At 40.4% G+C, this 13928-nt stretch overlaps 1 protein-coding gene across 1 annotated transcript in view; it reads left to right on the forward strand.

Moving 5' to 3' along the window:
• ANKH (ANKH inorganic pyrophosphate transport regulator) overlaps positions 1-13928 on the forward strand; it is a 137973-nt gene that overhangs the window by 27113 nt on the left and 96932 nt on the right. The window lies entirely within an intron of this gene.

A 13928-nucleotide genomic window follows, 5' to 3' on the forward strand; every position in this document is an offset into this window, starting at 1 on the left:
AATCTCCATATACACCGACAATAAAAGAAAGGGGGGGAAAAAAAAAGATTGAGAGGAACAAACGCAGGGCTATACTAGCCTTTGGACAGCAGTCTACTAGCCAGTCAGGCCAACATGAATTTAAGATACAGGACCAACATTTTTCAGCCAGAGCTCTGACATGGTCTGCATTACAACATCTTAGTAATGTCAAATGCACTTCCTTGAGGAACCCTGCAGAACCTCATTAACTTCAATGAGAGCAGCAGAACCTGGCACTGTCCTTAATGGATACTGTTTTAATAGCCTCAAAAAGAAAAGGAGTACTTGTGGCACCTTAGACTAACCAGTTTATTTGAGCATAAGCTTTTGTGAGCTACAGCTCACTTCATCGGATACATACAGTGGAAATAATAGCCTGATTTTTAAGTTGTAATTCATACGTATGTGGAGAAATCATTAATTAATTATTTTCAGTATAATAACACCTTGTGCTAGTCCCTATTGAGAATTCTTATCCAGAAGAAGTTGTCACTATAGACACTGTAGGAAGAAACGGGTAGTGATCAATGGCTCCATGTCTAGTTGGCAGCCGGTATCAAGTGGAGTGCCCCAAGGGTCGGTCCTGGGGCCGGTTTTGTTCAATATCTTCATAAATGATCTGGAGGATGGTGTGGATTGCACTCTCAGCAAATTTGCGGATGATACTAAACTGGGAGGAGTGGTAGATACGCTGGAGGGGAGGGATAGGATACAGAAGGACCTAGACAAATTGGAGGATTGGGCCAAAAGAAATCTGATGAGGTTCAATAAGGATAAGTGCAGGGTCCTGCACTTAGGACGGAAGAATCCCATGCACCGCTACAGACTAGGGACCGAATGGCTAGGCAGCAGTTCTGCGGAAAAGGACCTAGGGGTGACAGTGGACGAGAAGCTGGATATGAGTCAGCAGTGTGCCCTTGTTGCCAAGAAGGCCAATGGCATTTTGGGATGTATAAGTAGGGGCATAGCGAGCAGATCGAGGGACGTGATCGTTCCCCTCTATTCGACATTGGTGAGGCCTCATCTGGAGTACTGTGTCCAGTTTTGGGCCCCACATTACAAGAAGGATGTGGATAAATTGGAGAGAGTCCAGCGAAGGGCAACAAAAATGATTAGGGGTCTAGAACACATGAGTTATGAGGAGAGGCTGAGGGAGCTGGGATTGTTTAGCCTGCAGAAGAGAAGATTGAGGGGGGATTTGATAGCTGCTTTCAGCTACCTGAAAGGGGGTTCCAAAGAGGATGGCTCTAGACTGTTCTCAATGGTAGCAGATGACAGAACGAGGAGTAATGGTCTCAAGTTGCAGTGGGGGAGGTTTAGATTGGATATTAGGAAAAACTTTTTCACTAAGAGGGTGGTGAAACACTGGAATGCGTTACCTAGGGAGGTGGTAGAATCTCCTTCCTTAGAGGTTTTTAAGGTCAGGCTTGACAAAGCCCTGGCTGGGATGATTTAACTGGGAATTGGTCCTGCTTCGAGCAGGGGGTTGGACTAGATGACCTTCTGGGGTCCCTTCCAACCCTGATATTCTATGATTCTAAGAAGACACTCTTATGTACAAACGGACTCCAATGAGAGGAGTGAGGAAGAACAAGTTTAAAAACGGATGAGGTCATATCTTTTACTTCACTCACCTTGTCTCTCTCATATCATGGGAGCAACATGGCTACAGTAACACTGCAAAACAACATGTTTAGAAATGGAGAGCCACATAAGAAGAATCTTCAAGGAAGGACCAAGAGCCTTTCTTTACTATATAAAAGAATCCCTTCCTTCCTGAGAGAGGAACGCAGACATTCAGGGAGAACAGATGGGCTCACTCCTGTGGAGCCTGCTGTGAACTGGGGGCAAAGATGCTGTCATGCAAGTAATTTTCAACCTGTGTAACTAGGCCCAGTCACGGGGTTAGGCTTCTAAATACAGTTATGACAACAAAATTTTGTATTCGTAACAGTTTGAGAATTCAGTCTAAGGGTTAACTAAACTTTTTCTTTGAGAGATTTTTGTCTTTGCTTCTGGCTCATTTTTCAATATACATGATATACCCTAAAATCTTCTGCATACCTATACATATATAATAAAGAGCAACAAATATACATCATCTTCAAAACCACCAGTCAAGCGAAGGGAGTAAAATGTATTAGAACAGTTCCATAAGCTGTTTCAAAATTATAAAAATTGCAGTATGTTTCTGCATTTTTTTGCTGGGGATGTGGGAAGTTTTAATGCAGTCAAAAACAGATTACATAATTTCAAGAATGGTTATAACAATAGGTTGTATAATGGCTGTAGAGAAAAAATTGGACCAAGGACAGCATTATGTTTAGGAAAAAAGATTCAGATAACTAGAAAAAAAGTTTTGACAAGAAACATCCCTATGTGTATATACACAAATGTGCGGTACCATTCAAAGCAAAACAGTTCAGTTCCAATATATTCACTTGACTCATCCAAGACTGCATGCAGTAGATCGGAACTGATACTTATTCAGGACACAGAAAAGCTGTTTTCTTATATGGTCTCCAAGAAGCAAAGATATTCAGGGTACAGATTCAATAGTTTAGCAAATAGATCAACAAAATTAATACTTCCCCCAGCCTAAGAACACTTTTACCAGCTTTTTCATGATTTACTTTAATATTCCACTATAAGCTTATATGTTGTTCTTCTTCACTAGTAATAGCTGGTTAAAATGTGGTAGTAAAGTTATGGAAGTTCATGAAAATACAGAGGTAAAGAACTGAATGTCATGGGAGAGATTCAGAGAGACAAGGTGGGTGAGGTAATATCTTTTATTAGACCAACTTCTGTTGGTGAGAAAAACAAGCTTTTGAGCCACACGGAGTTATTAAGCTTATCCTGGGACTGACGGAGCTACAACTACACTCCATACAACAGTGGGAGAAGTTCGTAATGGAGGAATTTTCTAAATGCTGTAGACAAGTCCTGTTGGCTGTATTGAGGCTTGTAATCAGCAGCCATGCAAAGGAAATTAAAACCAATAGTAAAAGTTCTATAGCAAAATAAATAAGGAAAGAAGTGGAACTGCTAAAGGCTGAGGATGGGGTGGAGATTCAAGATAATCTAGGCATGGCCCAACACCTAAACATATTTTTTCCTCTCTTTTTTAAGAAGGGTAATGAGGATGTTGGGATAGTGGCAGGGTGGCTAATGGAACTGAGGATGGGGAAGTAAAAATTACCACATATGTGATGGAAGTCAAACTCAAACAGCTTAATGGGACCGGATCAGGGGTCCTGGGTAATCTCCATCCAAAAAGATAAAGGAACTGGCACATGAAATTGCAAGCCCAATAGCAAGGATTTTTAATGAATCTGTGAACTCAGGGGGTCATACCCTATGACTAGAGAATTGTTAATATAGTACCTATTTTTAAGAAGGGGGCGGGGGTCAGGGGGAGCATGATCCAGGAAACTACAGGCCGGTTAGTTTGACCTCCTTTGTATGCAAGGTCTTGAGACAAATTTTGAAAGAAAAGGTAGTCAAGGACAGAGGTAAATGGTAATTGGGATAAAATACAAAATGGGTTTTACAAAAGGTAGATCTATTTCTTTGAGAAAATTACTGGGCTTTTTTGATAAAGGAAATGCAGTAGATGTAATCTACCTGGATTTTTGGTAAGGCATTTGATACAGTTCCACATGAGAAATTATTAGTTAAATTGGAGAAAATGGGGATTACTATGAGAATTGAAAGGTGGATAAGAAACTGGTTTAAAGGGGAGACTGCAATGGAACATCCTGAAAGGTAAACTGTCAAGCTGGAGGGAGATTTTAGTGGAGTTCCTGAGGAATCAGTCTTGGGACCAGTTTTATTTAACATTTTTTTTATTCATGACCTTGACAGAAGAAGTGGAGGTGTGCTAATAAAATGTGAGGATGACACAAAGTTGGGAGGTATTGCCAATATGGAGCAGGACCAGAATATCATACAAGAAGATATGGATGACCTTGAAAACTGGAGTAATAGAAATGGGATGAAATTTAATAGCGCAAACTGCAAGGACATGCGCTTAAGGACTAACAACAAGAATTTTTGCTATAAGCTGGGGATTTATCAGTTGGAAGCGACAGAGGAAGACCTGGACTTATTGGTTGATCACAGGATGGCCATGAAAAAGGCTAATGCAATGCTAAGGTGTATCAGGTGATGTATTTCCCCTAGAGATAGGCAAGTTTTATTACAATTTATATAAGGAACTGGTGAGACCTCATCCGGAATACTGTATGCAATTCTGGCTCCCATGTTTAAGATGGATTGAAGCTGGAACAGGTGCAGAGAAGGGCTACTAGGATGATCAGAGGAAGGGAAAATCACCACCTTACAAGAGGAGACTCAAGGAGCTTAACAAAAAAAAAGCTGAGGGGAGATATGACTGTTCTCTCTAAATACATCAGATGGATAAATACTAGGGAGGGAGAGGGGTTATTGAAGTTAAGCACCAATGTTGACACGAGAACAAATGGATATAAACTGGCCATCAACAAGTTTAGCCTTTAAATCAGTGGTGGGCAGCCTGTGTGCCGTGGGCCGCATGTGGCCCGTCAGGGTAAGCTGCTGGCGGGCCACCAGACTGTTTACATTTGCATGGCTGCCCACAGCTCCCAGTGGCCGCAGTTCGCTGCTCCCAGCCAATGGGAGCTGCAGGTTTCTAACCGTAAGAGGAATGAAGTTCTGGAACAGCTTTCCAAGGGAAGAGGTGGGGACAAAAAAACCTAACTGGCTTCAAGACTGAGCTTGATAAGTTTATGCTGGGGATGGTATGACGAGACTGCCTATAATGGCATGTAGCTGATCTGTGACTGCTAACAGCAAATATCCCCAGTGGCCTGTGATGGGATACTAGGTGGGGAGGGCTTCTTTCCCAGGTGTCTGGGTGTTGGTTCTTGCCAAAATGCTCAGGGTCCAAGCAACTGCCATATTCGGGGTCAGGAAGGAATTTTTCCCTGGGTCAGATTGTTGGAGACCTTGGTGGGGTTTTTTGCCTTTCTCTGCAGAATGGGGCCTGGGTTATTTGCAGGTTTAAACTAGAGTAAATGGTGAATTCTCTGTAACTTAGTCTTTAAATCATGATTTAAGGACTTCAGTAACTCAGCCAGAGGTTAGGGGTCTGTTACAGGAGTGGGTGAGCATGGTTCTTTGACCTGCCATGTGCAGAAAGTCAGACTAAGTAACCATGGTAGTCCCTTCTGACCTTGGAGTCTGAGTCTGTGTTTGAAAGGGCTGAAGTGGGACGTAGAGCTGTACAGTACAAACAGCAGTGAAGACATGCATTCTGTTTCCTACAGAGATAAGAGTGCTGGTGAGAATGAGATTAGAAATGGTCGGCATACCTATCTGTAATGCAGCATGCGTTCCCCCAGCACCAGCCTCCAGCTAGCAAGTGTGCATGAGATGGGGCCATGGCTCTACAACCTTGCTACTTGGCCAAACCCAGTTTGAAGTGCATATTACAACATGTTGACATGGCCTGATGCTTATTGCACTGTCCATCACCTATTTCTTGCTTCCTCTATTAGAGTACCACTGATCCTACTGAGCAGATCTGCTGCTGCAGTTTCATATTAATTGTCATACTTCAATAACTAATGGCCATGTGTTCAGTGTCCTTAAGGATACAAAATGAATAAAGTTTCTGCCCTGAGGCATTTACAATATAAAAAACAGACAGAGAAGTCACAGCACATTGGGAAGGAATCTGTTGATTGTTGTTTTTTCTTTTAAAGTAGTAACTTGATATTCCAATAGCCTTTCATTGTTGTCCTCTAAGTCATGTGGCATTTGTTCTGTAACATAATATGATGTCACATCAATCCCGACAACATCTGAAAAATTCACTTGCACCATGCCTGAAAGCCCTGCCAAATTTAATTGGGGACAGGTAACATGCTGAGGAATTTGAGAACAAGGGCATAGCCCTGAAGCTCCTTCCTTATGGAAATAGGTCCATTGGGATCAACAAGAATATTTGCCTAAAAAGCTGAAGGATTGGGCCCTATGGCAGACATAGGTAGGATATAGATCGCTATATCTGAAAAAATTTGAGTACTGCAAACAAAAGTGAACACATTCAATGCACTGTAGAATTTTATAGCAATTAATGAATTTAGCATTTTTAGTGTTTTCTTCATTTTTACTTTCTTTCTACTTATGTCCATTTTAACTCCTCCATCTAATTTGCAGCTTTGTATTTTATGATGCAATCACTTGCCATTTTTCATGTTGTTGTGTTTTGCTTTTTCACTGGGAAATAAATGTAAATACAGGAACTCCGACTACAGATTGTTATCTAGGGAGCGGATTCAGCAATAAAATTAATTTAATGCATTGATTTTTCCTGCCTTGACCTTTGGGTCACTTCAAGTTTAATCTGCAGATAGCATAATAAAGTCTTGCAAAACTTTAAGTGAACTCTAAAAGGCATATTGAAAATAAGAGATTTATAATTGTTAGTTGCATTGGGAGATGTAAATATAATAATGTCTAGAAGCTTAATTACTTTTTTGGTAAAGAAATTTCACCTTGTGGTTCATTCAGCTCAGGGGGGTCATTTTTAAGCATCTAGTGAGATGGGTACTGCCCATTAGGACAGGATGGGTGCCAAATTCAGGTCAATGTCTCTTTTTTTCTTTTTTTAAAAGCCACCCTTAAAAGTTTATTACTATTATTTGGCAGTAGTATTACCATATTGTTTCAGAGCCCTAGTCCTGGACCAGGACCCCATGGTGCTAGGTGCTGTACAAACACAGAATAAAAAGATGTGCCCCTGACCCAAAGAGCTTACAGTCTAAGTAACTTTCATTGGATACTACATATAAATAATGCACACATGGTATTGTAATTAGTAGTAGTAGTACAGTACCCTACAGGAGCCTCAGTCAGGACTGGAGATCCCATTTGTTCTGTGCAAAGAGCAAGTCAGACAGTGCCTCCCTCAAATTTGGAATAGCTCAAAGGAACATGAGGCCGAGAGCAATTATTACTATTATAAACTAGCTCATTCAAACTAAAGAAAAAAATACAAAATAATGTAATTTTTATTCTTCTGAACACCAACCCAAGAAGTATCTACACCACCTAACCTTATTTAATTGTGTGCAACGTTTAATGCTATACCTTTCAAAAGATCAAAATTTGAGCACCTATCTTGGATATGGGCTGCTTTTTTTTAGCCCTTTACCCACTGAAGGTATGATCAAATTGCATTTGAGTTAAAACAGTAGTCCTCAGGAATTAACAAACCAATGATTAGTGGTGTATTTTGTGTGGGTTACTATTACCGTCACATAATCATCAATTCAAATTTCATGAGTGGGAGGAAGGGAGAGTTTGTTTCAGGAGTAAGCGGCACAGTAATTCTGTCTTGTCTTGCTTCCTCTCCCCTCATATAACACTTGGCTGATAGTTAGAAAAACCTGATTTGTTTTTGTTTCTTTGGATTACCTCAATACCAGTTACCAGAGCAGGGTTATAAAATTTTACCGTATTATCTAGGTGCTTTGCAGGATTAACCTAATGATTTAAGCCCCGAGATTGGGTAATAACATGGATGTATTCTCATTTCATTTGTGATCTTTCCTAGACCCAATCTCAAAGGCACCACTAAATTTGAGGATAATGGTCATCTGTCTTGAAGAGGGGCCCAGCACTCGAAATAGCAGTGCAAGAGGTATTACAATATTCAGATGGAACCCCAAGAATTGGAAACCTAGGCCTCGCTGTTTAAACACTGAATGGTTCCTCCCCTTTTGTCACCCACTTGGAAAGTCCATCGTTACCGCACATTGCCACCTTAGTCCAGGCCCGAATGGCTCTGCCCCTCTCTTGGTCAGTCCCAAGTGACCTTGCCTCTCTCCTCACCTTCCCCTATTCTTAAATGCCTTGTGGTTCTGTCCCTCTCCTCAGAGAGCCTTCATGCATTTGATAGTTTTCCCCAACTTGTAACCCCTTTGTCTTCCCTCTGGCACTGCTTGCTGATTTTAATCATTCATACTGACTGGAAAGAGGCTGCTTCTACAGTGCTCCCAGCTTTGAAGTGCTAGATGAGGACTGGAAGTGTGGTGCTTGCTCACTCCATGCCTGGCTCTAGCCAGTTGCTCTTAGTCTCTTTCATGGGCACTAAATTCCCCTCACAGACAATTGAAAAGAAAACATGAGAAGGAAGTGAAGGGTTAGCAGGTTTGGCATTTTGGAGGTAGGCATTGTAAAGAAGTGAGTTCCAAGTCCTAGCAGATTTTCCATACATCTTTAGTGATTTGAGTAAACAGTGGATTAGACAAACATGCTGAGTTTCATAATACAGAGAGAGAACGAGCGAGAGAGAGATCGATCAATCCATTGCCTGTAAGATTGCCAGCTTGATTGTGAACTGAACTAAAGATATAGACTTTGTCATTTCAAAGTACAGCCCTTCTATAACTAACCTCTCCTTTCTCATCACCGAGCTCAGAAGGCCCTCATTAAATAGTTTTTTCTGATAGCACTGCTGTATTCTAAGTGGGGGGAGAAGATTTGTAAGGTGCAGAGCCTTGGAATAGGGAAATAGATGTTGTATGCAATGTTGTAATTAATTAAAGATCACGGGGCCTGATTCTTCTCTCCTCTTCACTGGGTAATTCCACTTACATCAACATTGTGACACTGTGTGAGGTGTGAGGAGACTGAAGCCCATTAGTAACTTTCCCAAATGATCTAATAACCATAAATATTACAAGTAGTTTAAATTAGACATAAACTAGATTAAACATGTAGGTCCAGATTTACCACCTTTACTCATGCAGAGTAGTACCTTACTCTGCAAATAGCCCTTTAATTTCTGTGGGAATACTCACAGGGTCAAGCCCCAACCCTGCGCTTGAATCCATTTGGCAGTCCCCTGTGGAGCTCCAGTGACTTTAGTGAGACTTCATGTAGGCGCAGAGATTCACCCATGCATCGTTTCAGGATCAGACCCAAAGATTCAACTCGGTGTGAGGTAAGAGTGGCAGAATCTGGTCTTTATATATGTCTACTAGAACTGTTTTGCTCAGTTTAAAATTTCTCTAACATACTGAACAAGAAATATGTTAAACAACCAATATACACGATTCCATAGCTGTAGAGAAACCACACTGCCACATAAAGTGTACTCCTGTCCCACCATCTTCCCCTGCCATTCTCCTCTTCCTCTTTTCTGCTTTCTCTTATGTTTGTGGTGTTTTTGTTGAACCTGGAATTGAATCATCCAGTAAGGGGGATCTCTCATTTACCCGTACGGCACCATGCACAGCTATGGTAAGCTTACCTATTGCCCTAAACTTCCTAGTTATTTATACCAATGCAAAGTGGGTGCAAACTATTATCAGTTCTGTAGTAGCATTTTACACCCTCTTTATAGTATTGCAAATAACTTTGCAGGGCAATGGGTAAGTTGAATCCTACATAGATAATACTGCGACTGACTCTTGAGATTCTTTACTTGAGGGGGGGAATTACAGCCTGTTAGTAATCTGTATTAATTTGTTCAATGCAGCATTTACAAGTAGATCCAAACTGTTACGACACCTTTATTGCCAAGTCCCCGGACAACTCAATTTCCATTCTAGACCAGTGAGTTTAACCTATGCTTCAACTGTAGTCAGGTCAAAACTTGGTTTAAAAAAAAAAAACTGCATATTTGTTAACATTTAATTCCCCCCTCCCATGCCAGTACAGTTACAAAATCATTCTTACATTTTGGTTTAGAACCGCTGATATATCCAAGCCAAAATATTTCACAAATAAAAAAGACGTATACAAGTTAGTACTGGGAACAGCTTATCCAGGTAAAGATGAGATATAGCTATAAAATAGCCAGATTAGAAAAGGGTTATCAATATAGACTATGATAAAAAGGGCTAACTGAGTACTAACTGTGGCATTTTTAATTTGACCATTTAAATGGATTAGCCCTTTTCTGTCACTGATGTAGTTATATAGCCAGCAGAGGCCAAATTCAGCCCTTGTGTAGCTATTGACCTCAGTGGAGTTGCACCCACACAGAAAAGCTGGATTTGGCTTAACTTCTTGTTAACTTCTGGTCCAAAATGTTTTTCTTACTTTGCTTTTATTTCCTAATACGTGAAATGTCTTAGATTAGAATTAAATATGCTACCCGCAACCTTAGTGACATTTCTTCTCAAGCCACTTCCTTTCCTTTCCGGTGTACATTTGGTTTGTTTTATTTGGCCTTTGTTTCCACAGGGCAGAGAGGGTTCTCAAAGTTAGCTTCTCTCTCTCAGCTCCTGTTGATCACTACAAAGAAGCTCTCAAGGAAAACTGGTTTCTGTGGCTCTACTTACAGTCTTTCAGGATATAGAAGCTGGGAATATTTGTTATAATTTTTGTGCCTGAATTAGGCTTTAATAAGATCTGTTTTTCAAGTGCAGGCAACATCACTGAATGCAGAATAGAGCTGTGTGAATAACTGATATTTTTGGTTCAGTGGCCGAACCGCCCCCCCACCCCCAATTTTTTCACTTTGTTTAGTTTTAGGGGGTGTGTGTGGTTTTTTTTTAATTGAACTAAAATTTGAAATTAGAAAATTGAAAAATCAAAATTTTTGTTTAGTAAATGTCAAAAGGTTTTGATTTCTTCAGATTTATTTTATTTTTTTTATTTTTTGGGACCAAAATAATTCAGCAAATTCAACACAAGTTCACAAAATGTTTTAGTCAACCCCAGTCTGCATGTTTGGTCAAGAGGCTTAGCTCATACACACGCAGAACAGAACAGAGTCCCTGTTCCAAAGACCTAAACACAAGAACAGCTTGCCGCAAGTACAGAATATACTGTCCGTTTTCCCCATCTCCCATAACCACCAATAATCTAATCTCTCCATAGTCACTGCTCAGTTTGAGCATCATCCTCCCACTTTTCCTCCTAGGGAACACTCAGCCTCCTGCTGGGAGACACCAAAAGGAGCTCTCAAGAGGATCTGAAGGTGGCTCTTGGGCATGTCTGTGCCTCGCACAGGGGAGGGAGAGTCCTATGCTTGTCTTAAAAGCAGGGGATCGGCAATCCACATGGCTCAAGCCTGCATCAGCCACCAAGATGTGCCAGCTTCAGCAATGGCACACAGCAGCTTCCCTATTTATCTCTTTAAATATAAAATGAAATTGAAATGATCCAGCTACATTGGAGATCCTGGCAATGGAGTTGGAACAGGAGGGACAAAACGAAACTCACGCAATATCTGGCCAAAGGCGGTCTGCCAGGAGCTGTAAACATTAAAGTCTTACTAGAAGGGTGCACCTTTAAACATTAACAGAAAGCAGCATATCACAAGGAATGCATTAAGTAGGTTTAACCTATCTCATGCAGCAAACAGTGAGAAGTTAAGGATCGGTCATACATGTCACATCATTATGGATTCCGGAACTGACAGGTTTTGTGCTGTTCCCTTTTGGTTAAATTACAAAATGCAGTTGAAGCAATGTGCCAGTTGGCTAGGAGAGATCAGAAACACCCCCACTCCACCCCCATAAACCAGTATTGCTGTCTGCCTCAAATAAACAACTTGAGGCAACTTGTTTTAGCAGAATGGAATTGTCTAGGTAGCGCACCTCACCCAATACCATGTAGGGGAGGATGCTTGGAAGTGTCAAAGGGATTTAGGTTGCCAGCTGCTATTGAAAGTGAATGATAGTTGGATGGCTAAATTTCTAAGGCATTTTTGAAAATCTCATCCTTAGTTTAATTGGGGAAACACTGATTGGTTTACAAACTTGAATATAGAACATCTTATTTGCCTTAGTAGTACAGTTTATGTATTTTATCAAGGTCCTTCAGTTTCCCTATCTATATAATAGGAATAATAACTGATATTCATGTCAGAAAAAATTTGGAGATCTACAGATAAATAGCACTGCATTAAAACTTAATAGGGAACATTTATTACACACCAGCAGGGTTCACACAGACCAATTAATGTCCAGCACATTAGTGTGCTTTAGAAACACAGCCCTGTAGAGACACTTTATTCCACCATGTAGACAAGCCCTTGTTTTATAAGGTTAGCTTTACAAAATAGATAGGTTTTCAAATTATTGTAAAACTATGATTTTTAAATGAACCAACATTTGAACAGTAGGTTTACTTGTTTTTGTTTAATACTGTGCTGAAGATGGTTAGGCTACTTTTCAGAAATTTAGGATAATAGTTTGCGCTTATTGATGCTCTCTCAAAGTACTTCGCAAACATCTTCAGTTTACAAGTGGGTTGAGTCCTGAAACAGAATATGATAACATTGAAACTGCCATACCGGATAACACCGGTGGTCTGTCTAGTCTACTAGCCCGTTTTGACAGTAGCCAGTATCTGATACTTCAGAGGTGTATGATAGCATCCCTAGAGTGATAGTTATGGAATAGCTTGTGCATGGGAGAAGGCTCTTCTTAGCCCTTATCTTAGAGGTTAGCCTCTACACTGAGGTTGAAGGTTTATATCCCTTATAGTTTTTATCGTATCTCACAACTGGGGGTGATGTTATTTGTGTAAATGTCTAATCCTTTTCTGAAACCCACGAAGCACTTGGCCTCAGTACAATTTTGTGGCAATGAGTACCTCATGTTATGTGTCTGGCTGAGAGAAAATTTGTTGCATTCCAATTTCATTTACTTTCCCCTTGTTCCTATGTTAAAACAGGCAGGAGCACCCAGCTTTCCCACCATCCCTTGGTTACTCTGTGTCCTTTCTAAACTAAGAAATCCCACTACTCTTTAATTCCTCCTCCTATTGAGGAAACGTCAAGCCTCTAATCATTCTCAGGGCCTATTTCTTTTAAGTTGGGTGACCAAATTTGAACAGTGTTTCATCTGAGGCTCTTCTATCTATTTATACAATAGTAGTTTTTCAGTATTAACTTTCCATTATATGATTTATTCATCCTCAAACTCTCAATCCACAAAGTGAACAAAATGTTAAGGAGTTGCACAAGTTTGTGGCTGACTTAAGAAAAAGATCCAAATCTCTCTACATCAGCTCATGTACATCACCTGCTAGCCCATGTTTTCTCCCATTAGACGACTCCATCCTTCAGCAAAACAACTACAGACATTTGAGTTACCTGTTGAGCTTTTTCTTTTAACGTAGTGTGCTTCTCTCCACCCCCACTGAAAGTGTGTGCACGCCTGTGTGTCTGTGCATATGATATGTCTTTGTGTACAATAGCTGTACGTCAGTTAGCCTGAATTTATGGGTGTATGTTTACCAGCTGTAAATCCACTCTTTGCTGCAACTTTTAATAGAATTGAGGGTGTTTTACAAGGGAAATGAAAAGTACAAGGAAAGAAAAGTATATATTTGAAGAAAAAGAAATTGTCCTATTTGTGACATGGGAGAATACACAATAGGTGCTACATTATGTTTTGTGTACAGCCAATGTCCTTTAGGGGGACTTTTCTAAAGCACAAGTCCCATTGACTCCTCTACCCTCCAGGTCTTGCCCACATAAGAAAATTCCATGAGTTTAACTCAAGCTGCAATTTTAAATCACTTTAGTTACACGACCGCAAAAGCCTGTGTGGACACTTTTATTATGGTTTGTAGCCAGGGTTTATTTCCATTTAGCTTAAGTGGATTAAGAATCCGTTTACAATAAACCAGAATAACTCACTCTTAATCCAAAATAACAGTGTCCACACAGGGGTTTGCACTGCTTTACTCATCTGATTTGAATTAAACTGGTGCTATTTTCTAGAAGACACAAGACCTTAGCCATTTATTGGAGTACAGATCTCCTTGTTTCTTGCATAAGGTGCATCCTTTAATACATTTAATGTGCGTCTTGCTTTATCCAACAGCATTCGGTATTTGTATCAATAATGTAGGAGTACCCGGCCTCCGTTCTCATTAGTTTGGTTCTGCTA

Source organism: Lepidochelys olivacea, assembly GCF_965140295.1.
Source record: "Lepidochelys olivacea isolate rLepOli2 genome assembly, chromosome: 2".
Lineage (NCBI taxonomy): Eukaryota > Metazoa > Chordata > Testudines > Cheloniidae > Lepidochelys > Lepidochelys olivacea.